Source organism: Rhinatrema bivittatum, chromosome 8 (assembly GCF_901001135.1).
Source record: "Rhinatrema bivittatum chromosome 8, aRhiBiv1.1, whole genome shotgun sequence".
Classification (NCBI taxonomy): domain Eukaryota; kingdom Metazoa; phylum Chordata; class Amphibia; order Gymnophiona; family Rhinatrematidae; genus Rhinatrema; species Rhinatrema bivittatum.
In genome coordinates, this window is record NC_042622.1 from 201,149,408 (window position 1) to 201,174,718 (window position 25,311).

Genomic DNA, 25,311 nt, shown 5'->3' on the forward strand with positions numbered 1-25,311 from the left:
AAGAGAGCTTTGGTGTTGAATTTTAAATCATGGATTTTTATTTAAGTGTTTTTAAATACTAATAACCGTATTCACATCGTATCGGTTTATATAGAATGTATAAATGATAGAAAATATACATTGAACATTTTGGTTACATGGCAAACAGAGAAAGGTGAATAACTTTATATGCAGAGCGAACAAAACTGTTGATATAAGTTTATATATATTGGGTAATATATACAATGTTTGGATAAAATTTGGTGACAAGGCATGTTTAGAGTGCGGTATATATCATTGAAACTAGAGAAAGGTGCATAACGTTATATGTAGAGTGAACATAATTGTGGATATAGGCATATATATATATTGTACTCTATATACAATGTTTGGTTAAGTATTTTGATAACAGGCATGCTTAAAGTGCAGTATAAATCATTAAAACTAGCGAGTAGACGGCTGTTGAATTAAAATATGTGTAAAGGAATAAGGCTTGGTGACAAGGCATGTTCAGAGAGCAGTTAATAACTTTAAAGTAGAGTGTAGGTGGCTGGGGTTAATGGTAGGTATTATGGGTAGACTAGCTTGAAAAGCCAAGTTTTCAATTTTTTTTTAAATTTGTGTGTGCAGGGTTCAATGCGTAGGTCGGGAGGCATAGGATTTTGTTTCCATAGTAAGTACGTTTGGCATTATTGATTGCAGAACAGTATTTTGACAGTAGGATACTATAGGAGGCAAGAGTATTTTTATTACAATGTTTTTGCCAAGATCTTTCTTTTCTTCGAAGAAGACTTAAGTTCTTTAAGATCGTTTGTATACCAGGGGGGTTTTTTTGTTTTAATTTTGGAGGTAGTAGTTTTTGTTAGTAGGGGACAAATGATTTGCTAACTGGTTTACAGCATCACTCCAGGAGGAGACAGCATTAAGAGAGTTGTCTAAGGAAATTGAATTAAGGGCAGCAGATAGCATTTCAGCATTTCAGGTAGCATCTGCCAGAATTGTAACACACACCCGCAAAAAAGACCACATCACCCCCATCCTTTAAGACCTCCACTGGCTCCCGATATCTTTTAGAATTCTCTACAAGAATCTCTCAATCAGTCACAAAACCCTACACAACTGTAATATACACTGGCTAAACGATTCCCTCCGACACCATACCTCTAACCGACCCACTAGATCAGCCTACAAAGGAATTCTACTCACACCCTCTCCTAAGACCACACACCTCAACTCTATGAAAAAACAAGCACTATCGATTGCAGGACCCACCATCTGGAACTCCATGCCCCCTGACCTACAACAAGAGCAATGCACCCAGAAATTTAAAAAAAAAAAAAAAAACTGGGAGGAAGTGACATCCTAGCTGATGGCAGCTTAGCTCTCAAGCTCTCCCTCCAACCGCACTTTAAACAGCATAAATCAGCTTATTAGACTACTCTCTTTTCTCTTAAACCGGGCATAAGCCACCGCTGTCCTACAACGATGGCTGGGAAGGGGGGAAAAAAAAAACCCGCTGGATTTTCAGCATTTTGTTTACCATAAACTGTCGGATGCTGGCACACACGGGATTGGTGAGCACAAGGAGCCTGGCCATGATGGCGAAACGAGAGAAGACGATAAATTTCATATAAATGCGGAGGAAGCACCAACACGCGCAGATTTTCGCAATTGGTTTTGTGCCCTATGCCAAGATCTAAAAAGTTATAAAAAAGAAATCCACGGAATGCTGGATGACTTTCGTGAGGAACTTTCCACCATGGGCAATAGAGTGGATGATCTGGATAATCGAGTGGAAAATCAAGCGGAACTGACTAAAGGATTGCAAGATACTCTACAGGAAATGCAGGAAGAGAAAGGAGCCATGCATTCCAAACTCGCAGACCTCGAAAATCGAGCACGAAGGGGAAATCTTCGCTTCCGAGGCCTTCATGAAAAAGCAGAAAATGAGGACTGTGAAAATACTGTGAGACGCTTTTGTCAATTCCTCCTGACCTCTGAAGGGAGCGACGTGAACCCCACTATCCCGCATATAAAAATAGATCGAGCGCATCGGATTCTGAGACCAGCAAGGGCAAATGTTACAAGAGACATAATTGTCTGTTTTCACAACTATGCCCAAAAAGAGCTCATTGCTAACGCAGCCAGAAAGAAACAGTGGTGGATGTGGGAGAACCAGGAGGTTTCTGTGTATGCTGATTTATCGCAGGCGACCCTTCAAAATCGTATGGAACTCAGAGAAGTTACCCAATTCTTACGCACTGAAAATGTGAAATATCGGTGGCTGCACCCATTCGGGCTTCTTTTTACCTGGGATGGCGTTTCAACTCAAATTCACTCTGTGCACGAGGCGGCGGCCATTTTACAGGACAGGGGCTTCAAATCCTCCACTGATCTGAACCATTGAAGCAAGAAGATTAGCGCTAAGGATCAGCATCCCCGATGGCAGAGGGTGGGAGCCCGCAACAGCAGGCTCAAGCAAAGCTCGGATTCATCTTCAAGAGCTGCGGCAGGCACATGACTTTTGTTTTTACTTGGTAAAGTCATCAAGCTGTAGGTATGCACTAAGGAGTGCATTGTGAGGTGTGGGACACTTTCCTCTATCTAGCTTCAAGTTAAGCATTTATCTCGTTAAGCTGTTTTATGTTATGCTTATGCTTCATTACGATAATAGAACTCTAAGTTGGGTGTAGTGTAATGTCTCTTGGGATGGGTGGGGGGGTGAGGTGGCAGCTACTTTCTTCCTCCAGAGAAGTAGGAGAATGGATCTGCAAGGAGGTGCAGGCAGATCAACATGGGGAGGGGGGACAGGGGATACTTGGGGACACCAACTAAGGATGGGAATTCTTTGTGAGAGGCTTAATTATGGGGCTGATAAGTATTTCTGTTTGAGATCTCCAATACCATTCTGGATATCTACATTATTTGAGGAGAGGCGCTTCCGGGTGTTCCTTTGCTGCGCCATAGTATTGGAGGAGCTCAGACATAACTGATTATGGCTCCTATACGTATTGGCTCTGTTAATGTTAAAGGGCTAAACACCCCATTCAAGCGATGGCTACTTTTTAAAGAATTGGCACTTCAGAAACTAGACATTGCCTTCATACAAGAGACTCATTTAAAGGCGAGACATGAAAGTCTTAAGAGATCCCGACATTACCCTAATCAGTATTATACTCCATGTGTTAAGGGGGCTAAATACACTGGGGTGGGGATCGTGTTTGCCTCGCAGTTTATTTTTGAATGTACAAAGTGTATTAAAGACCCAGCAGGTAGATACTTGTTGTTGGGAATACTAGTTGATGGAAAGGCATACACTCTCAAGCATTTATGCCCCTAATTCTGGCCAAGGTGCCTTTTATGACCAGATATCTAGCTTAATAATGGTACATAGTGCTGGTCTGTTGTTAATGGGAGGGGATTTCAACTTGGTTAGATCTCCGAAGCTGGATGCTTCTAAGGGGCACGTCTCGGCGCCCCTTGCCAGTAGATGTAAATTACAGGGACTAATAGATACTTGGCAATTACTGGATGTGTGGTGGACACGATTCCCCCACAGCAGATCCTATACATATTACTCGCCGGTCCACAAATCTTATTCAAGGATAGATTTATTTTTGACGGATAAGGGACTTTTTAATCAGGTCTCCCAGGCTGACATTATACCCCTTGCATGGTCAGATCATGCTCTAATCAGCTTGGAGGTCCAGCTGGTTAACTATGATGCTGGTATCAGATTTTGGAGACTTAACGAGTCCCTGCTACTGGACAGAGAATTCAATGAAACTTTAATTTCTGATATCCAAGATTTTTTTTTAGCAGAAATGATACGGGCAAAGTCTCCCCTCCAATGGTATGGGAGGCCTTCAAGGCCTATCTCCGTGGGATTTTAATATCTAGGCGCACCTATGTTAAGTCACAGCATAATAGGGAAGCTCAGGCACTGCAGGATTCTATTACTGCCCTGACACGGCAGCATCAAGCCACAGGCAATATTAAGACACTAACTCAATTATTGCGAGCAAGAGAAGACCTCTTAAGGTTGGAAACATCTAAAATGGTATATTGGATGCAGATGTCCAAACAATCTTACTTTGAGGGAGGTAACAAGGCGGGGAAGGTCTTAGCTAATAAACTAAAGAAAATACAATATCAAAATACTATTGCCAAAATGAAGGGGTCTGGAGACAAAATACTTACTACCAACACGGACATTCGAAACAGATTTCTAGACTTTTATGCTACACTATATAGTTCTAATGACTCCATCTCCTGGGACAATGTTGCAGCATATCTGGATAACCTTCCTGTCCAGACCTTGGGCAATGAGGCCAGACTGAGCTAGAGGCGGAGATTACAACTCCGGAGATTCTACACACAATCAAATCCCTTAAGGTGGGGAAATCACCGGGGCCCGATGGCCTTACAGCTAAATTTTATAAACAATTTGGTCCCTATATTGTTGCAGGAATCACGATTTTGCTGAAACCGGGCCGAGATCCAACTAACTGCGGGTCATATCGACCAATATCTTTGATAAACTTAGACTTGAAAATCTTGGCAAAAATATTAGCTGGGCGCATTAATAAATACATTACTCAGCTTATACATCAGGATCAGGCGGGATTCATACCAGGGAGGCTGGCAGGAGACAACATTCGCAAATTATTGAACCTGATGTGGATGGCACACTCTAGTAAATCCGAAGCTCTCTTTCTCTCCATCGATGCCGAAAAGGCATTAGACATGGTCCACTGGCTGTTCTTGTTTGCTGTTTTAAAAAAGATGGGCTTTGGATCGGGATTCTGTAATTGGCTTCTTAAACTTTATGACAATCCCAGAGCCTGCTTAAAAATAAATCGGGGCTACTCTAGCTCATTTAATGTTAAGAGAGGGACTCGCCAAGGGTGCCCACTATCCCCGGCACTTTTTGCTCTATTTCTGGAACCCCTGGCAATTAATATCCACAGGAATATCTTGATCCATGGCTTTGAAGTGGGCACAGATACTTATAAATTATGTCTCTTCGCTGATTTCATTATGTTCACGATTAAATCCCCCCACACTTCCTTGCTAGCAATCAAGAAGGAAATCCAGCAATTTAGTGATGCTTCTGGATTCAAAGTAAACTGGGAGAAATCAGAAATGCTTAATATTACTTGTTTTCCAGTTACAGTGGAGACCGTGCGGCATGCCCATCCCTTCAAACGGGCTTCTCAGAAGCTTAAATACCAGGGGTTCAATTTTCGAGCCACCCTAGTGATTTATACAAATTAAATTACCTACCATTAGTACACAGGATCTACAGGGACTTGGATATATGGCATAGCTTACCTTTGTCGTGGCTAGGACACATAGCCACGGTAAAGATGAATGTGCTTCTGAAATTTCTATACTTGTTTCAATCTATACCTGTTGCGATACCTAATAACATCCTCCAATGATGGCAACACAAAATCTTCAGCTTCATTTGGAAGCGCAGGCCCCCTCGGGTAAGAAGACAAGTACTATACCTACCTAAATTAGCGGGAGGTCTAGGAATTCCGAATCTCCTTTGGTATTATGTAGCCTCCCAATTGCGACCCCTTGTAGTTTGGCATAACACCCAAGTGCCTAAACATTGGGCTCGAATGGAACACCACCTGGCGGATATGCCCTTGGCTGCATTACCTTGGCAGCCGCGGAAAACGTGGAGGGATTGTCCAGATATGCTGCCAACCACTAGAGTAACTCTGCAAATATGGGATAGATGGAAGGCACGAATTGTGGGACTCAGGGACTATTTTCATCTTACTAACCTTTTCCATAATAAGACATTTCTCCCTGGCATTCCCAAATGCTCCTTTTTGTATGGAAGGACAACAGCCTGACTCGCCTAGAACATATATGGAGTGCTGATGCATTGACTCCTTTTCCAACACTGTGCAGGGAATGTGGCCTCATCTATCGGGAAATTTTGCCTTACCAAGTGACCCACTTTTATAGATGCTTGAATGTGGCCCATATGTTGCTACCGGGGAAAACACAGTTTGAGGGGTTCTGTTCTATACCTAATGATACAACAAGGCTTATATCCAGGATATATCAGATTCTTAATGTGCCACCCACTACTCAGGCCTCTTTTCTTAAACAATGGGAGAACGATCTACCTTATGTATTGGAGGCCGAGGCTTGGTCAATGATCTATCTCCAGATCGGCAAATCCTGGATCTCCTCAGCTATAGTGGAGAATGGTTACAAGATGCTTTATAGGTGGTATTATACTCCAGAAAGGCTTTGCAAGATGTCCCTTCTTAATTCTGCTAAGTGTTGGAGGGGATATGAAGAGGTTGGGACCTTTATATACACATGTGGTGGTCTGGGGCATGTATTACTCCACTATGGACACGCCTGCAGACTTGGCTTTCCAATGTACTGGGGGAACGGTTTGAACTCTCTATGGACTTTGCATTACTCCACTATTTGGATAGTAATGATCGGACGGATTCAAAACTGTTCAGCCTCCAAGCCTGCATAGCCATGCGCATGGAGATCGCTAGTGCATGGAGATCGTCACAAGGGCCCCAATTCTCGGCCTTTCTGCACAGATTGGATAATGTCTGTACTATGAATAAGCTTACAGCGGCTAAAAGACATAATTATCAATCTTTCCATCGCACGTGGGATATATATCTTAAATGGGCACAGTTGATCCCGACTGAAGATGCTTTGACGCTCTGAAGTGGAAGCCTCAGCCTATTATGCTGCACAGACAAACAGACTCATGCCAGATTCCATCAGTTGGTGGATATGGGGGGGGGGGGGGGGATCCTAATGGGGGCCAATGCTGAAACGTATGGTGAAGTTTGTTCATAGTTTGTTGGTTTTGCATTGTTACATTATTCACCAATAAACATATAATTATAAAAAAAAAAACCAAAAACCTAAAGACCTGACTCTTTAAACAGGCATTCCCAGAATAGCTAGCTACTCACTACTTCACATCTTAACACCCCTCAAGCAATTAGTTACCTCCTTTCGGTCCCCCCTTTAACTACAAATGACTTATCCCACATCCCCCCCCAGTGTAAATCTTCCTCTGTTACTAAACCATGCAGACTCCCCTCAATAAGATTCTATAGCCCCACTCTTCACCCAATTATTATTTATTTATTTTATTTAAAGTTTTTTATATACCGCCGCTCATCAAAGATATCACGTCGGTGTACAATGAACAGGAACTTACGCCGGAGCGTTATACATTTAACAGGGTTAAATAAACATTATACATATAACAAAAGTAAGAATATATATATTTAAACATAAAACAAGTAGAATCTTTTAAAACCGAACTATCATTTAGGTTTAACTGAGCTGAGTTGAACAGGACTGGAAAGTAAAGGGATATTAGGAAATTAGGTATGAGAGTAGGGACAGGTTAGGAGGGGTTGGATTTATAAATTAGGGGTGATAAGAGAGGGAAGAAAGCGCTTCAGGTGCATTTAAGAGCAAATGTATGGAATGGTATTTACAGTAAGGGCATAAAAAGGGGAACTTAGATATAGTGTAGAGAAAGGGGGTGTTGGGTAAATAAGGCAGGGCATATAAAGGGAAGAACGACATATATATTTCAGGTATAGGCATGTGTAAATAACCATGTCTTGAGTTTTTGCTTGAAGGTTTTGGGAGATGGCTCAAGGCGCAGTTCAGTGGGCAAGGTATTCCATAACAATGGGCCAGAAAAGGAAAGCGCTCGTGCTTTGGTGGAGGCATGGTTATATAGTTTGGGTGAGGGGGTCTGTAATTGGGTGAGGGGGTCTGTAATTAATTATATAAGTATATAATTATATAAGTATATATAATTATATAAGTATATATAATTATATATAGTTTGGGTGAGGGGGTCTGTAATTAATTATATAATGCTACCAGTGGCTCCATGAAAGCTACATTAGCTTACTTTGTAATTGTATTTTCCATTACATTTTGCTTTGGTATCTTGTTAAGTTCCTCAATAATTCCATATTGCATCTTCTCTCATTATCTTGTCCCTACGATATCTCTTCCTTTCATGTTACCCTCACTATGTTCCATGTATTGCGTTAAGTTCCATGAAACCGATATGATGTACCTACGAATACTGGTATATAAAAGCTTTTAAATAAAATAAAAATAAATTCTTCCGGTTTAAAAGATTTGTGATAGCAAACAGGCGGGGTGATAAAGACTGAAGTTTAAAGAGCAGGAAATAAGACTGATCAGACCACGGAACTGGTTTTATTTCAAAAATAGGATTGTGGGATGCTGATGGGAATAAGATGGGAGAATTAGAATGTATAGCAGTGAATGATGACATAGACTTAATTGGCATCTCAGAGACATGGTGGAAAGAGGATAACCAATGGGACAGTGCTATACCGGGGTACAAATTATATCACAATGACAGAGAGGAGCACTCGGGAGGTGTGGCGCTTTATGTCCGGGATGGCATAGAGTCCAACAGGATAAACATCCTGCATGAGACTAAATACAAAATTGAATCTTTATGGGTAGAAATCCCTTGAGTGTCAGGGAAGACTATAGTGATAGGGGTATACTACCGTCCACCTGGTCAAGATGGTGAGACGGACAGTGAAATGCTAAGAGAAATTAGGGAAGCTAACCAAATTGGTAGTGCGGTAATAATGGGAGACTTCACTTACCCCAATATTGACTGGGTAAATGTATCATCGGGTCACACTAGAGAGATAACGTTCCTGGATGGAATAAATGATAGCTTTATGGAGCAATTGGTTCAGGAACAGACGAGAGAGGAGCACAGGACTTGGTGAGAGAGGTAACGGTGGTGGGGCCGCTTGGCAATAGTATGATCAAATTTGATTTAATGACTGGAAGAGGAACAGTGTGCAAATCCACAGGTCTCGCGCTAAACTTTCAAAAGGGAAACTTTGAGAAAATGAGAAAAATTGTTAGAAAAAAACTGAAAGGAGCAGCTACAAAAGTAAAAAATGTCCAAAAGGCGTGGTCATTGTTAAAAAATACCATTCTAGAAGCACAGTCCAGATGTATTCCACACATTAAGAAAGGTGGAAAGAAGGCAAAACGATTACCGGCATGGTTAAAAGGGGAGGTGAAAGAAGCTATTTTAGCCAAAAGATCTTCATTCAAAAATTGGAAGAAGGATCCAACAGAAGAAAATAGGATACAGCATAAACATTGGCAAGTTAAATGTAAAACATTGATAAGACAGGCTAAGAGAGAATTTGAAAAGAAGTTGGCTGTAGAGGCAAAAACTCACAGTAAAAACGTTTTTAAATATATCTGAAGCAGAAAGCCTGTGAGGGAGTCAGTTGGACCGTTAGATGATCGAGGGGGTTAAAGGGGCACTTAGAGAAGATAAGGCCATCGCGGAAAGATTAAATGATTTCTTTGCTTCGGTGTTTACTGAAGAGGATTGTTGGGGAGGTACCCGTAATGGAGAAGGTTTTCATGGGTAATGATTCAGATGGACTGAATCAAATCATGGTGAACCTAGAAGATGTGGTAGGCCTGATTGACAAACTGAAGAGTAGTAAATCACCCGGACCGGATGGTATACACCCCAGAGTTCTGAAGGAACTAAAAAATGATATTTCAGGCGTATTAGTAAAAATTTGTAACTTATCATTAAAATCATACATTGTACCTGAAGACTGGAGGATAGCAAATGTAACCCCAATATTTAAAAAGGGCTCCAGGGGTGATCCGGGAAACTACAGACCGGTTAGCCTGACTTGAGTGCCAGGAAAAATAGTGGAAAGTGTTCTAAACATCAAAATCACAGAACATATAGAAAGACATGGTTTAATGGAACAAAGTCAGCATGGCTTTACCCAGGGCAAGTCTTGCCTCACAAATCTGCTTCACTTTTTTGAAGGAGTTAATAAACATGTGGATAAAGGTGAACCGGTAGATATAGTATACTTTGATTTTCAGAAGGCGTTTGACAAAGTTCCTCATGAGAGGCTTCTAGGAAAAGTAAAAAGTCATGGGATATGTGGCGATGTCCTTTCATGGATTGCAAACTGGCTAAAAGACAGGAAACAGAGAGTAGGATTAAATGGACAATTTTCTCAGTGGAAGGGAGTGGACAGTGGAGTGCCTCAGGGATCTGTATTGGGACCCTTACTTTTCAATATATTTATAAATGATCTGGAAAGAAATACGACGAGTGAGATAATCAAATTTGCAGATGACACAAAATTGTTCAGAGTAGTTAAATCACAAGCAGATTGTGATAAATTGCAGGAAGATCTTGTGAGACTGGAAAATTGGGCATCCAAATGGCAGATGAAATTTAATGTGGATAAGTGCAAGGTGATGCATATAGGGAAAAATAACCCATGCTATAATTACACAATGTTGGGTTCCATATTAGGTGCTGCAACCCAAGAAAGAGATCTAGGTGTCATAGTGGATAACACATTGAAATCGTCCATTCAGTGTGCTGCGGCAGTCAAAAAAGCAAACAGAATGTTGGGAATTATTAGAAAGGGAATGGTGAATAAAACAGAAAATGTCATAATGCCTCTGTATCGCTCCATGGTGAGACCGCACTTTGAATACTGTGTACAATTCTGGTCACCGCATCTCAAAAAAGATATAATTGCGATGGAGAAGGTACAGAGAAGGGCTACCAAAATGATAAGGGGAATGGAACAACTTCCCTACGAGGAAAGACTAAAGAGGTTAGGACTTTTCAGCTTGGAGAAGAGACGACTGAGGGGGGATATGATAGAGGTGTTTAAAATCATGAGAGGTCTAGAATGGGTAGATGTGAATCGGTTATTTACTCTTTCGGATAGTAGAAAGACTAGGGGGCACTCCATGAAGTTAGCATGGGGCACATTTAAAACTAATCAGAGAAAATTCTTTTTTACTCCAACGCACAATTAAACTCTGGAATTTGTTACCAGAGGATGTGGTCAGTGCAGTTAGTATAGCTGTGTTTAAAAAAGGATTGGATAAGTTCTTGGAGGAGAAGTCCATTACCTGCTATTAAGTTCATTTAGAGAATAGCCACTGCCATTAGTAATGGTAACATGGAATAGACTTAGTTTTTGGGTACTTGCCAGGTTCTTATGGCCTGGATTGGCCACTGTTGGAAACAGGATGCTGGGCTTGATGGACCCTTGGTCTGACCCAGTATGGCATTTTCTTATGTTCTTATGATTCATTGGTGAAGATTAAAACAAGGGTGTGGCCTGCTTTATGTGTAGGGCCTTTAACAATTTGTTCATAACCCATAGCGTTTAGATCACATAAAAAGGCTTCACATGAGGAGCTGTTAGAACAGACATCTATATGTAAATTAAAGTCTCCCATAATAATGGTTGGGATTTCTGGAATTAAGATTGTTTAGTAGTAATTCTAGTAACGAGGAGTATATATATGGGAGCTGCTTTCTTCTACTCCTATCAGAGTTTGTCTTAACCCCAGAATCCCCCGCACTGCCATGCTTATTTTCTTACTTTGTTTGTACCCATGGTAGTCTTTTGATTGCCCTTTGTCCAAAGTATATATTTTTCTGTATGATGTCCCAGCAACACTTTCTCTGCAGCACGGAATGTCATAAGAACAGCCATACTGGATAAGACCAGGAGTCCATCAAGCTCAGTATCTTGTTTCCAATAATGACCAGTCCAAGTCATAAGTACCTGATAGAATCCCAAATAGATTCCATGCTGCTTATACCCAGGGATAAGCAATGGCTTTCCTCAAGTCTACTTAGTTAATAATAGTTTACAACTTTCCCTTCAGAAACTTCTCCATACCTTTTTAAAACCCAGCTGTTACCTGCCTTAACAACATTCTCTAACAATTAATTCCAGAGCTTAATTGTGCCCTTAGTGAACAAGTTATTTCCTCCAATTTGTTTTAAATGTATTACTTAGTAACTTCATGGAGTATTCCCTAGTCTTATTTTCTGAATGAGTAAACAACTGATACATATTTATCTGCGCCATTCCACTCATGATTTTATAGACATCTATCTTATCCCCTCAGCCATCTCTTCTTCAAGCTGAAGGGCCTTAACTTCTTTAGCTTTTCCTCACAGGGAAACTATTCCATTCCCTTTATCATTTTGGTTGCCCTTCTCTGAACCTTTTCTAGTTCCACTATATCTTTTCTGAGATGTGGCACCCAGAACTGCACACAGTACTCTAGATATAGTTGCACCCCTTCCTATAGTATTCCTGCCACTGTAATGTTGACGTCGTCTGTTTTTAGCCCCCACAGGGTCCCAGCACCGATCTGCCAGTTCCAATGCATCTTCCCAACGGTCATAACTTTTCAGTGTTCCATTATACATAAAATAGAGATCTACATATTCAGGAAGTGCAAGTCCAACACTACAGCTCTTGAATGTGGCAAACCAGAGAACTAAGTGCCATGGGTTTGGAGGCAATACAGAGTCACAGACAGAGGAATATATGTATATGGTGTACCCATAAGGTGTCCTTTATTACTTTGTAAAAATAAAATTGCCTAAAAATGAGCAAAATAAGTGAAAGAATTAGACAAAAAAGAGCAATAAAGGAAAAAATTAAAAACATTTTCCCTGGGTCCTAAACATTCTTGGCTTACAGTGTTCCCTCTAAGGCAGTAGTTCTCAACCCTGTCCTGGGGACCCCCCCAGCCAGTCGGGTTTTCAGGATATCCACAATAAATATGCATGAGAGAAAATTTGCATACACTGCCTCCTTAACATGTACATTTTCTCTCATGCATATTCATTGTGGATATCCTGAAAACCCGAATGGCTGGGGGGGATCCCCAGGACAGGGTTGAGAACCACTGCTCTAAGGCGTGCTCTTTTAGTAATTCTATATTAATGCAATGTTTTAAGGTTTTATTTTTTATATTATTTTATTATTAATTTGAATTTTTTAGTATTACTTAATAATTTGAATTATGTCATTTTATACTTTTTTTGTCCGATTTGTAAACCGTTGTGATGGTACTTCCAAACGAAGGTATAGAAAAACTGTCAAATAAATAGTACATAAGTCAATAGTAATGGCAGAAAAGGACCAAATGGTCCATCTAGGCTGCCCAGCAAGCTTAAGGTAGTAACTGCCACTCTGTGCAAGTTACTCCCATATCTCTCTTAAAGTTAGTAACTGTCACTCTGTGCAGTTATTCCCAATCCTTATGATACTCAAACATTTCAGCTAGTAACATTTTTTGATACTAGGTGATGAGTTTTCTTGAAAATTCAGATAGTGTTGCTTGACATGCTTTGCTTATGGTCTTGGCTATAGAAGCAGTCCTGGGCTTTTTCTCTTATGTCTTTGTATCAGTATCCTGAAACGTATCAGTCTGGGCCCCTCGGTTGTTGTCTGAATCCAAGCCCTCTTTCCCCCCTGCCATCTAAGCGGGGAGCATCTGTTAAGGGTAGTAACTATTGCACAAGCAAGTTCCCCCCCTACACGCTATTCATCATTTCTGTCCTCTAGCCGTTTAAGCAGGGAGAAATATTGCAGTTGCATTAAAAGCATCAAGGCTTATTGGTTAAGAATAGTAATCTCCATACTTTCTGCTAAGGGTAGTAATCACCGCACCAGTAAGTTACTCCATGCACCCTTTTCTCATTTCTGCCCTCTAGTCTAGCGCTTCTCAACCAGTGTGTCTCAACACACTAGTGTGCTGCCAAACACCGGCAGGTGTGTCGCGTCTCTCGGTGTCCCACTACCCTGTTCTACTTTCCTTTTGCCTTTTTCCAGCCCCCGCGGGCCAATTGGAAGCCTTTCTTCCTACCCCCATTGCCCAATGGGAAGCCTCCTTCATTCTGCCTGCCCCCACACAGGCCAAATCTGAAGCCTCCTCCCTACCAGTGGGAGTAGGAAGAAGGGAGGAAGCCTTTGATTGGCCGGTGAGGCAGGCATCAGAATGCCCGGGGGTGGGGTGGGAGGAATAGAAGTTTTTGAACTCCGATGAAACAAGGCCGTGGGTGAAGAGTAAACCCGACCCCCGACCAAGCAAAGCCGCCATGGGAGCCCATTCCCATGGCAGCGAAGAGGAAACCCGACCCCGACCAAGCAAGGCCGCCACAGCCCGTGGTGGCAAAGAGAATACCCGACCCCGACCGAAGCCTCCATGGGAGCCCATTCCCGTGGTGGCGAAAAAAGAAGGCTCGCCGGAGTAAAGCCGCGGCGGAACTGGAGTCCATCCCTGCAGTGAAGGAAGAGGTTTTTGGTGAGAGTTGGTGCGTCTGTGTGTGAATGAGTGCCTGGCTGAGTGCTGGTGCGCCTGTGTGTGAATGGGTGTCAGGGTGAGAGCTGGTGTGCCTGTGTGTGAATGGGTGCGAGCTGGTGTGGGTGTGTGTGAATGGGTGCCTGGGTGCGAGCTGGTGTGGGTGGGTGTGAATGGATGCCTGGGTGAGAGCTGGTGTGGGTGGGTGTGAATGGGTGCCTGGGTGAGAGCTGGTGTGGGTGGGTATGAATGGGTGCCTGGGTGAGAGCTTGCGGGTGTGAGTGGGTGCTTGGGTGAGAGCTGGTGTGTGTGGGTGTGAATGGGTGCTTGGGTGTGAATGGGTGCTTGGGTGAGAGCTTGGTCTGTGGGTGTGAATGGATGCATGGGTGAGAGCTGGTGTGAATGGGTGCTTGGGTGAGAGCTGGTGTGAATGGGTGCTTGGGTGAGAGCTTGTGTGTGCGAATGGAAGCCTGGGTGACAGCTTGTGTCTGTGGGTGTAAATAGGTGCCATGGTGAGAGCTGGTGTGAATGGGTGCTTGGGTGAGAGCTTGTGTGTGTGTGTGTGTGTGTGTGTGAATGGAAGCCTGGGTGAGAGCGTGTGTCTGTGGGTGTGAATGGAAGCCTGGGTGAGAGCTTGTGAGTGTGAATGGATGCATGGGTGAGAGCTTGTGTCTGTGGGTGTGAATGGAAGCCTGGGTAAAAGCTGGTGTGAATGGGTGCGAGAGCATCTGTGTGTGATTGAGAGCTTGTATATAAGAGACCCTAAGTGTGATTGAGAGACTGGTCAGGAAGATGATTAGTGTGCGTATGTGAGAGAGAGAGAGAGACCGGTATGAGAGACAGAGACTGGTCGTGGGGTCTAATTGGTGGTGGTGATGGGGGGGGGGGGGGGGGTGTGACTGGTTTTGGGCGCTAAGGAAGAGGACTGTGAGGACAGAGCTTCAGCAGCCCTTGCTGCTTCTGGTGAGTGCTATTGGCCTGGAAGTGAAATGAGTAGGAGAGTTGCTGGAGAGGGTAAGTAAAGGTGGCTTTTTAAGGTTATTTTTCTTGATTGACTGCCATTTTAATTATTGGGAATTATTGGGTATTATGCGATGTCTGCTCTTTTGAAATATTTATTGATATTTGGACATGTTTTAATAATTTTTATGAGTTTTTAATTGTTGGATATTATTCTGTTCAGCAGCTGTTTTGTAACATTTTTAGTATAGCTTTACAATTATTTCTGTGTGGGGCTCTATAGCAGCTTGGCTTATTCTGTTTTCCCAATAGAAAATGTATTATTGTTTAGGGCCTGGTTTAATAGTTGGATTTCTTAGAAAGGTTTGTTACTTTATTTATTTAAAGGTTTTTTTTTGGGTGGGGGGGGGGGGGGGGTTACCTACATTTGTAGGTACATCTGTTTTAGTGAGTTCCATAATATAGGTGTAACTTTGTGTGGGTTAGTTTGTGTGCATTATTGCAGATCCTGGGACTGTGTTAGGTGCTATATTTCCCTTTCCATTTCTGCAGGTTCGCACTGCATGCAGAGTGGCTTTTTTAGTTTTCCATTCCAGTTTCTGTCTCCATATTTATAATTTGTGGTTTTTCTGTACTTGAAGGGTGTGTGACCGAGGTGAGGTATTTAACTAGCATGTAGGCATTTGTATCAATCTTATTTGTTGTATTTTCTCAATAGGATATGCATTAGTGGTAAATTACTGTCTTTTCATAAGGAAGGCTATTTTGCCTGGTAGTAAAAGGAGTTTGTTTTGCTTTTACTGGGATGTCATCAGAACCAGAATATCTTTTTTGTATGGCGAGTTGTACAGGGTAATGCCCTAGATCTGCTCTGTACTCATTGCTGGGGGTTGAAGGGATTCCTGTGGATGCAGAGTGCATGTTTACATTTAGCCCCGTGATGGTCACATGTTCAGTGTGTCAAGCATGTGAGAGCCATCTGTCAGGTGTGTCCCGGCCAAAAAAAGGTTGAGAACCACTGCTCTAGTCTGTAGAGATCCACAGTAATTATCCCATGCCCCTTTAAATTCTTTGATCGCTTTCATCTTTACCACATCCTCTGGAAGATCATTCCAGGCATCCACCACTCTTTCTTTTTTTTTTATTTATTGAATTTTAAACATTATTACAGGAAAATACTTTACAATATGCATTAGTCCAGAACTGAAAATTATCAAAAAGAAACACTTACATATTAAAAAGTAAACAAATATCAAATTCTGATCTATATCCATATTGAACATTTACTTAAGGCAATCATGGGAGACCAAGAAGTAAATAGGGCAGTTCATCCAAGGTAATAAAGAGTCAAATATAAACTAAGCCGTGCTATTAGGTTTTGCCTAACATTATCTTAACCAACTTCCATAAAGGGGGTAATTAGGAATGAGAATGTAAATCTAAATAGGAACGCAATTGTTCAGGGTCATTAAATACACATTTTGAATCTTTGTAGAATATCATACATCTGCAAGGAAAATGCAGTATAAATTTTGCCTCTTTAGCAGTTACCTCACCCCCTCATTGCTATGAACGTTTTTCTTCTTAACTGTGTGATTCTTGCAATATCCGGAAATATTTGTATAGAATGCCCGTAGAAATTTAAATTTTGAAATCTAAAATAAGATCTCAAAACGGCTTCTCTTTCCGTAATGAATGCAAACTGGACAAGCAGAGTTGATCTTGTATTTATATCTATATCAAAGTATTTCTACAGAAAATCAGTCAGGTTTAGATTTGAATCCACCTTATTAGCCTGCTGTGAAGTAATTTCTTCTGAGGATGCTTGTTGAGGCAAATAATACATTTTTTATATGGCTGGCATAGCTTTCTCTGGATATTTTAGAATATTTAAAAGATAACTTTTGAATAAGTCTATTGCTGGTAACATTTTTGTTTTGGGAAATTTTATTCTCATTCATTTTTTCAGATTTGATTACATTTACTTGAACCTTCTCAATAATTTATTTTCCCTTCCATTGTATTCAAATGCTTTTCCATGTTTTCCGTCTTCACCTCTGTGATTTGTGTCTTGTAATCACCTCTTGTACTGTAGTAGTCAATGTATTTATAGATTGTTGCATAGAAATCAAAACACTTATTTCGTCCAAAGATGGTGCAAGAGTAGGGGTGGAAGAGACTACAGATATATTATTCTCTATTCTTACCTCCATAAGAACTTTTCCACGGTGCTCCGGGCGTTGTTGTGCCTTTTCCCCTTGGCTCCTGGAACCCAGTACTTCCGGGTTCTCCGAAGAGTCGGATAATCCCTCCACTCTTCTCTGGACGCCAGGGCTTAATGGGTAAGTATCCACAGTAAATGTTTCAAAGACAATACTGTCTTCTCTCAACTCCGTCGGGGGATCTGGAATCGGAGTGCCCGGGCTTAGAGATGTTTCAAAAGTCAAGGGGCTCGGTAACTGCTCTTTACCAACCCCAGCCACTTTGTCTCCAGGCTAAATAGTCTGCATTTTTGCAAAAGCAGCTTCTAGCCTCGGTTGTAGAGAGTCCATAACGGGCGTTGAGGGAATTTCTCTTAAGCAAGCTTTTCTCTTAGTATGGGGCATGTTTAAAGCAATTTGCCAAGAAAATATCAAAGAAAAAGCTTGAAGAAACAGCGAAAAACCGTGAGTTGCTGCTTTCACCACCTCACAGCACAGCGGCCATCTTGGTCTCCCCATCCACCACTCTTTCTGTGAAGAAATATTTCCTGATGTTGGTTCTGAGTCATCCCCTCTGGAGTTTCATTTCATGATTCCTATTTCTATTGTTTCCTTTACAAAAGAAAAGATTTGAAGTTCGTGCATCATTAAAACCTTTTAGGTATCTGAAGGTCTGTATCATATCTCCCCTGCACCTCCTCTCTTTCAGGATATACATATTCAGATCCTTCAGCCTCTTCTCATAGAGCTTCTGATACAGACCCCACACCATTTTGGTCACCCTTCTCTGGACTGCCTCCATCCTGACTCTATCCTGTTTGAGATACAGTCTTCAGAACTGAACACAGTACTCTAGGTGAGACCTCACCAAGAACCTGTACAAGGGCATTATCACCTTTTTCTTACTGATTATTCCTCTCTCCTTGCAGCCCACTATTCTTCCTGCTTTAGCTATCACCTTGACACATTGTTTTGCCATGTTCAGATCACCAGACACTATCACCCCAAGAACCCTCTCTTGGTCCGTGTACTTCGGTCTTTCACCCCCCATCACATACAGGTTCTTTTGGCTTACCACACCCCAGACGCATGACTCTGCACTTCTTGGCATTGAATACTAGCTGACAAATCTTTGACCACTCTTCAAACTTTCTTAAATCGCTTTTCATTCTCTCTACTCCTTCAGGCATGTTCACTCTGTTGCAGATCTTAGTATCTTCCACAAAAAGACAAACTTTACCTTCTACCCCCTTCCATCACGTCACTCACAAAGATACTGAATAGAACCGGTCCCAACACAGATCCCTGTGACAATATCGACCTCTCTTCAGAGTAGACTTCATTAACCATTATGCTCTGACTCCTATCAACCAACCAGTTTGTAATCCATGCTACCACCTTGGCGCTCACTCCCAAGCTTCTCATTTTATTCACAAGCTTCCTATGCAGGACCATATCAAAAGCTTTCCTTAAATTCAGAAGTAGATCACATAGAGCGCTCTTCTTCAAACCAATTCTCGTCACCCAATCAAAAAAATCAATCCGATTTGTCTGACAGGTGTATGCAATTTTTTTTGTGTGAGCAACAATTTTTTAAAACCAATTTTTTGGTGCCAGAATTGGTATTGTATTCCTGTATATAGCACAAGAAAAATGTGTGTGAGCAACAATGTAAAACCTGTGAGCGATGCTCCAAAACGTATGAGCAATAGCTGATGTACTCAGCCTAGAGAGAACTATGGCTAGCACTCAATTTTTCTTTTCCTTCTTAATACTTTATTTTCAAAGCCATGAGCCATACAATAGAAGCAAAACAGATATATGTAATCATAACAATAGCAATACACAATGCGACAAATCACAGCATAGCACAAATTACAATTACTGGATCAGAAAACATGTCTCATAGCTTAATTTTTATTTTTTTTTTTAATTCTTTATCATTTTCACCTTTTACAAAAAATCTAAATTTTGCAAAATTAGAGAAATACAGATAAAGATGGAATGTTTACAGATAACATATCTAGAAATGATAAACGTTTACAAGCATTATAGTTGCAATTCCACCAATCTTCGGATTGGTGGAATTGCAACTATATTCCACAATATTCGGACAACTATTGTTGTTGTCCGAATAACTGCATTATTTTATAACTTGCTTAATTCATACACACTATGTAAATTTGTACATAATTCTTATACTGTAAGCACCCTCTCCTGCTTTTGCCCTTCTTTCCAGTTAGAATTTGTTTAAACTATCTTTTCTCTAACAGCCTAGTTCCACATTCCCTGTTATAATGTAACTTTTGTTTTTGTTTGCTCTGTTAATTGGCTCCCCCTAGTTTTATGTAAACCGGTACGATAGGACCTGGTCTTGAGCATCGGTATATTAAAAGAATTTAAATAAATAAATAAATGAAATAAATAAATCTTAATATTATAAATCAATATACAATGTGACCAGAAATCTAGGATCCGAAATCTTAGAGAGACAATGAGGAAAAACTAATTAAAAAGGAAAAATAAGCGGCATCTAACAACCACTATCATTAATTACTGGGTGTAGATGTAAGGGGGACTTTTGAGATAAGAAAATCACTTAATTGTTGAGGAGTGAAAAATATGTTAACCTCAGCTCCTTTCTTTAATACACATTTGCATGGAAACTTTAAATTAAAAGTGTATCCCAAAGTAGTTTCCAGCTGGCGAAGGGTTAAAAACTCCCTTCGCCTGCCCTGAGTAATTGGGGATATATCTGGAAACCAACTTTACTTTTTCGCCATAAAAAGTGGTAGGGAATTTTCTGAAATAATTTTTCATTATTAATTGAATATCCAGAAGCGAAATTACAGAAACCAATAATGTAGCCCTATCTACTATTTCAGCTGCTGAATTTTCTAGAAATTCAGTTAAATTCTCTTGTACATATAATCTTTTTGCTGCAGAACTTGGTTTAGGTAAAAAGAAACACTTATTTATAGCTGGTAAATGATCTTCATCGAAACACAAAACCTTCTTCAGAAACCTCTTCAAGGAAACATATGGGTTTTCACCCAAGACTCGAGGGAAATTTAAAATCCTTATATTTAGATGTCTGGAGGCATTTTCTAGTGTTTCTATTCTTCTTGCCATAAATTGGTTATCTTTCACAACCGCAGCTTTAAACTTAAGATTTTCATGATCTTTTTCTTCCAGTTTCTCTACCTTCTTAGACACAAAATCAAGTTTCTGCCGAAATTCAAGCGTGTTTTGGGTACTTTGAGAAGCCAACAGTTCCACTTTTTCACTGACTCGATTCACCACCGTAGCTACCCCCACCATCAAGTCCCATAACGCAGCATTAGTCACATTTTCGGGTCATTCCGGGATTTTTAGGGGAACAACAGCTTGGGGAGTTACCTGTGGCAAGGGCAGGAAGATGTCCACAGGACTTACCCCAGCACCCCTTTCTCCCTGTCCGATTAAAGATGATTCCGCCGTAGGGATTGCTTCGCCCTGGTCGACTAAGCTGGTAGTCAGCGCAGAAAGCGCTGCATTCAGCGTGGGTAACTCTGCCTGCGGCCCGGAAGGAGTTCCTCTCTCTGATGCGCCGGGTTGAAACAATAGACCAGTTCCCTGTGACGGAGCTGACCTCAGATCGGGACTCAGGCTAGTCTCTTCCAGAGCAGCTTCCTCCCTCTGCCGAAACTGCTCCAAGGACTCCTCGACTCCTGGAGGAATTGTAGTTGAGGAGGTAAGATAGCGAGTTATCTCCAGTAGAACTGCCGAAGATGGTGGGGGCGTCGAGGGATATACCCTGACTTTCCCTTTCCTCTTTGGCATATTAAGAGAATAAAGCAATTTTTCAGTGAAAAACGTAGGGAGGAACTTAGCACTCAGCTCCTATCGTGCCGCCATCTTGGATCTCATGCTTCATTCAATGGACACTCGCCAGGATCGAAGCCTCGACAATTTGCACTTCTGCTTCCAAAGTTTCAAGCTTGTATGGCTTCCGCCCCTTCTCATAGCTTAATTTTAACAAACTCACAGAGAATGCAAGCATTCATAATATTAAGACAGGACAACCATTCATTCCTCACACATCCACACAAAATAAACCATAAAATTGAAAAATTTAACACCATTGAGTGGTGAAACCCAACCATTTCAAATTATCTTTTAAAGGGATGGACAAAAGATCATAAAAGGTCACTCATGCTCATTTGTAATCGGGAGAGAGGTCGTTGCATAAATGTAACATCCAATGTTTCAATATGCATCTAATCTGACATAAGTTGAAACCAGAATGTAATAGAAGATAGTTTAGATCGGATCCAGAATTTCAAAATAGAAGAAAAAAGGTCATCAACAGTGCACATAAACAAGTTGCATAAAACTCCTTGAGAGTGGTAATTAAAATATTGAAGAACCCAATAGCAGAAGGCAACTATCAAAAGAAAGCTGTCCATAAGTAACTCTGAGAAATGCAGATAAAACATCTCTCCAAAAGGGAAAACAATCTTATGACCTTTCACTGACCACAAAGTTCTGATACAGCATGGCCAAATTTGCAAGTTTTGAGATTATCGATATAACTAAACATTTCTTGAAATTTGTCATCTAAAGAGATCTTATTACAGTGATCAAAACAATGTATAACATCCTGTGAAGTAACTTCAATACCTAAAGAATGAGACCAATATTGCACAATATCAGATACTATTCCCAGCTTAATTTTAAACATTTTAAACCACCAAGATAATTTATTCATCTTTTTCCTCAAAGAACATATTTTCTACTAGGGAGTCCAGATAGAACAGAAAACCAAAATTCCTCTGCAGTTGTACATAATGTTTTGCCAATAAATTTTAGTCCTGGGGGAATTCTACACTACTGTGGAGTGCAGATTTTGCGCAGAATTCCCCCCCTGCACAGAAAATAGCAGAGGAGACCCTGGCATGCTGTGAACGGCAAAGATGAAGGCCCCGGCTAGCCGTTCGCGGCGAAAATGGAAGGCCCTGGTGAGAGAAAATATATGTGTGTGTGTGAGAGAGATGAGAGGGTGAGGGTGAGAGAGCAGGAGGGTTTGAGAGAGCGCATGGGAGGTAAGAGAGGGGGAGGGATGCTTGAGCGTGGGTTTCAGAGAGAGAGAGAGCCTATATGTGGGGAGGGGGTGTGGGGGAGGGTGAGAGAGCAGAAGGGTGAGAGAGAGCATGGTAGGTAAGAGAGGGGGGATGCTTGTGTGGATTTCAGAGAGAAGGAGCCTATATGAGGAGAGGGAGTGTGGGGGAGGGGAGAGAGAGCAGTAGGGTGTGAGAGAGAGTATGGATGCTTGAGTGTGCGTTTCAAAGAGAGGGAGCCTATATGAGTGGAGGGGGTGTGGGGTAGGGGAGGGTGAAAGAGAGCAGAAGGATATGAGAGAGAGCATGGGAGGTAAGAGAGAGGAGGGATGCCTGAGTATGGGTTTCAGAGAGAGGGAGCCTATATGAGGAGATTGAGAAGGAGTGTGTATGTGTGTTAGAGATTGGGAGCTCATGTGTATGAAAAAGGGATCGTGGTATGTGAGGATGCTAGCTTGTGTGAAAGGATTGTGTATGTGTGAGAGAGCCTGTGTGAAGGGGTGCGTGAGAGAGACACATAGGTAGCCTGTGAGAGAGAAAGGGAGCTTGTTTTGGGTGTGTATGCAAGAGGGCCCTGTATGAGGGGATGTGTGTGTGTGCGAAAGAGTGAGGGAGCCTGTATGAGGATGTGTGTATGTGTATTAGAGAGAGAGAGCATGTATGTGAGAGAGGGAGGGACAAAGGGAGCCTGTGTGAGGGGCAGTACTGAGAACGGGGTCAAACGCTGGGGCTGGCCATAGAGTGGAAGGGGTTGAGCCTAGAGGTGGAGGGGAGAGATACTGGCAGGTGGAGGAGTTGGGGCCTGAGAAGACAAAGTGGCCAGGGAAGTAGGGAGAGCGAGTGGAAGGGACACACTTACAGTGAATTTCTAGGGAAATTCTGCATCTTTAAATAATAACTTTTTTCTGTATTAATTTAAAATGTAATTACTTAAAGACTGTCATGTAAATTGTGTTATTTTGACCAATATAAACTTTGCAGAATTTTAAGTTTTTGTGCGCAGAATTTTAAATTCTTTTGCGCAGAATTCCCCCAGGAGTAAAATATGCATAAAACTGAGAACAAGGTAAATTATATTGTTCACGTAATTGATCAAAGAAAAAAAAAGTCAGTGTCATAACAATAAAAATGTTATAGCCACTATACCTTTTGTCTGCCAATCTTCAAACACTCCACCTTGAAAGCTGGGAGGAAAATGCAGATTCCCTACCAGAGGCAAAAATCCTGAAATTTCAGATGAAACCCCCACCATTTGCACATATAATGCCAAGCTAACAGAACTAGTCAAAATAAACAAGAGTTTGTTAAAATTTACAGCAAAATACCATCTGATCCATGGAGCCAACCAAGAAGGGAGGAAGGGGCCATCTTCGAAGCCACTAAATTAGGGGTACAGAAAGCATACAAAGAAGATATAGCAGAGTTGCATACTTGTAGCAGGTGTTCTCCCAGGACAGCAGGATGTAGTCCTCACATATGGGTGATGTCACAAGACGGAGCCCTGTACAGAAAACCTCTCACAAAGTTTCTAGAAAGTTTTGACTGGCACATTGAACACACTGAGCATGCCCAGCATGCCATTATCCCTGTGTCCAAAGGGGTCTCCCTTCAGCCTTGTTTGTAGCAAAAAGCGCAAGCGAAAAATAAAATAAGAAATGTTAGTGGACCCAACTCCGCGGGGTGGCTCCGTGAGGACTACATCCTGCTGTCCTGGAAGAACACCTGTTACAGGTAAGCAACTGCTTTCTCCCAGGACAAGCAGGATGGTAGTCCTCACATATGGGTGGATTAGCAAGCTAAGAACATAAGAACATGCCATACTGGGTGAGACCAAGGGTTCATCAAGCCCAGCATCCTGTTTCCAACAGTGGCCAATCCAGGCCATAAGAACCTGGCAAGTACCCAAAAACTAAGTCTATTCCATGTTACTGTTGCTAGTAATAGCAGTGGCTATTTTCTAAGTAAACTTGATTATTATCCTCCAAGAACATATCCTTTTTTAAACACAGCTATATTATCTGCACTAACCACATCATCTGGCAACAAATTCCAGACTTTAATTGTGCGTTGAGTGAAAAAGAACTTTCTCCGATTAATTTTAAATGTGCCACATGATAACTTCATGGAGTGCCCACTAGCCTTTCTATTATCTGAAAGAGTAAATAACCGATTCATATCTACCCGTTCTAGACCTCTCATGATTTTAAACACCTCTATCATATTCCCCCTCAGCTGTCTCTTCTCCAAGCTGAAAAGTCCTAACCTCTTTAGTCTTTCCTCACAGGAGAGCTGTTCCATTCCCCTTATCATTTTGGTCGTCCTTCTCTGTACCTTCTCCATCGCAATTATATCTTTTTTGAGATGAGGCGACCAGAACTGTACACAGTATTCAAGGTGCAGCCTCACCATGGAGCGATACAGAGGCATTATGACATTTTCTGTTTTATTCACCATTCCCTTCCTGATAATTCCTAACATTCTGTTTGCTTTTTTGACTGCCGCAGCACACTGAACCAATGATTTCAATGTGTTATCCACTGTGACACCTAGATCTCTTTCTTGGGTGGTAGCACCTAATATGGAACCTAACATTGTGTAACTATAGCATGGGTTATTTTTCCCTAAATCCATCACCTTGCACTTATCCACGGTAAATTTCATCTGCCATTTTGAAGCCCAATTTTCCAGTCTCACAAGGTCTTCCTGCAATTTATCACAATCTGCTTGTGATTTAACTACTCTGAACAATTTTGTATCATCTGCAAATTTGATTACCTCACTCGTCGTATTTTTTTCCAGATCATTTATAAATATATTGAAAAGTAAGGGTCCCAATACAGATCCCTGAGTCACTCCAC

General features: G+C 41.5%; 1 protein-coding gene across 4 annotated transcripts in view; it reads right to left on the reverse strand.

The window, feature by feature from the left end:
* NLK (nemo like kinase) overlaps positions 1 to 25,311 on the reverse strand; it is a 642,623-nt gene that overhangs the window by 387,605 nt on the left and 229,707 nt on the right. The window lies entirely within an intron of this gene.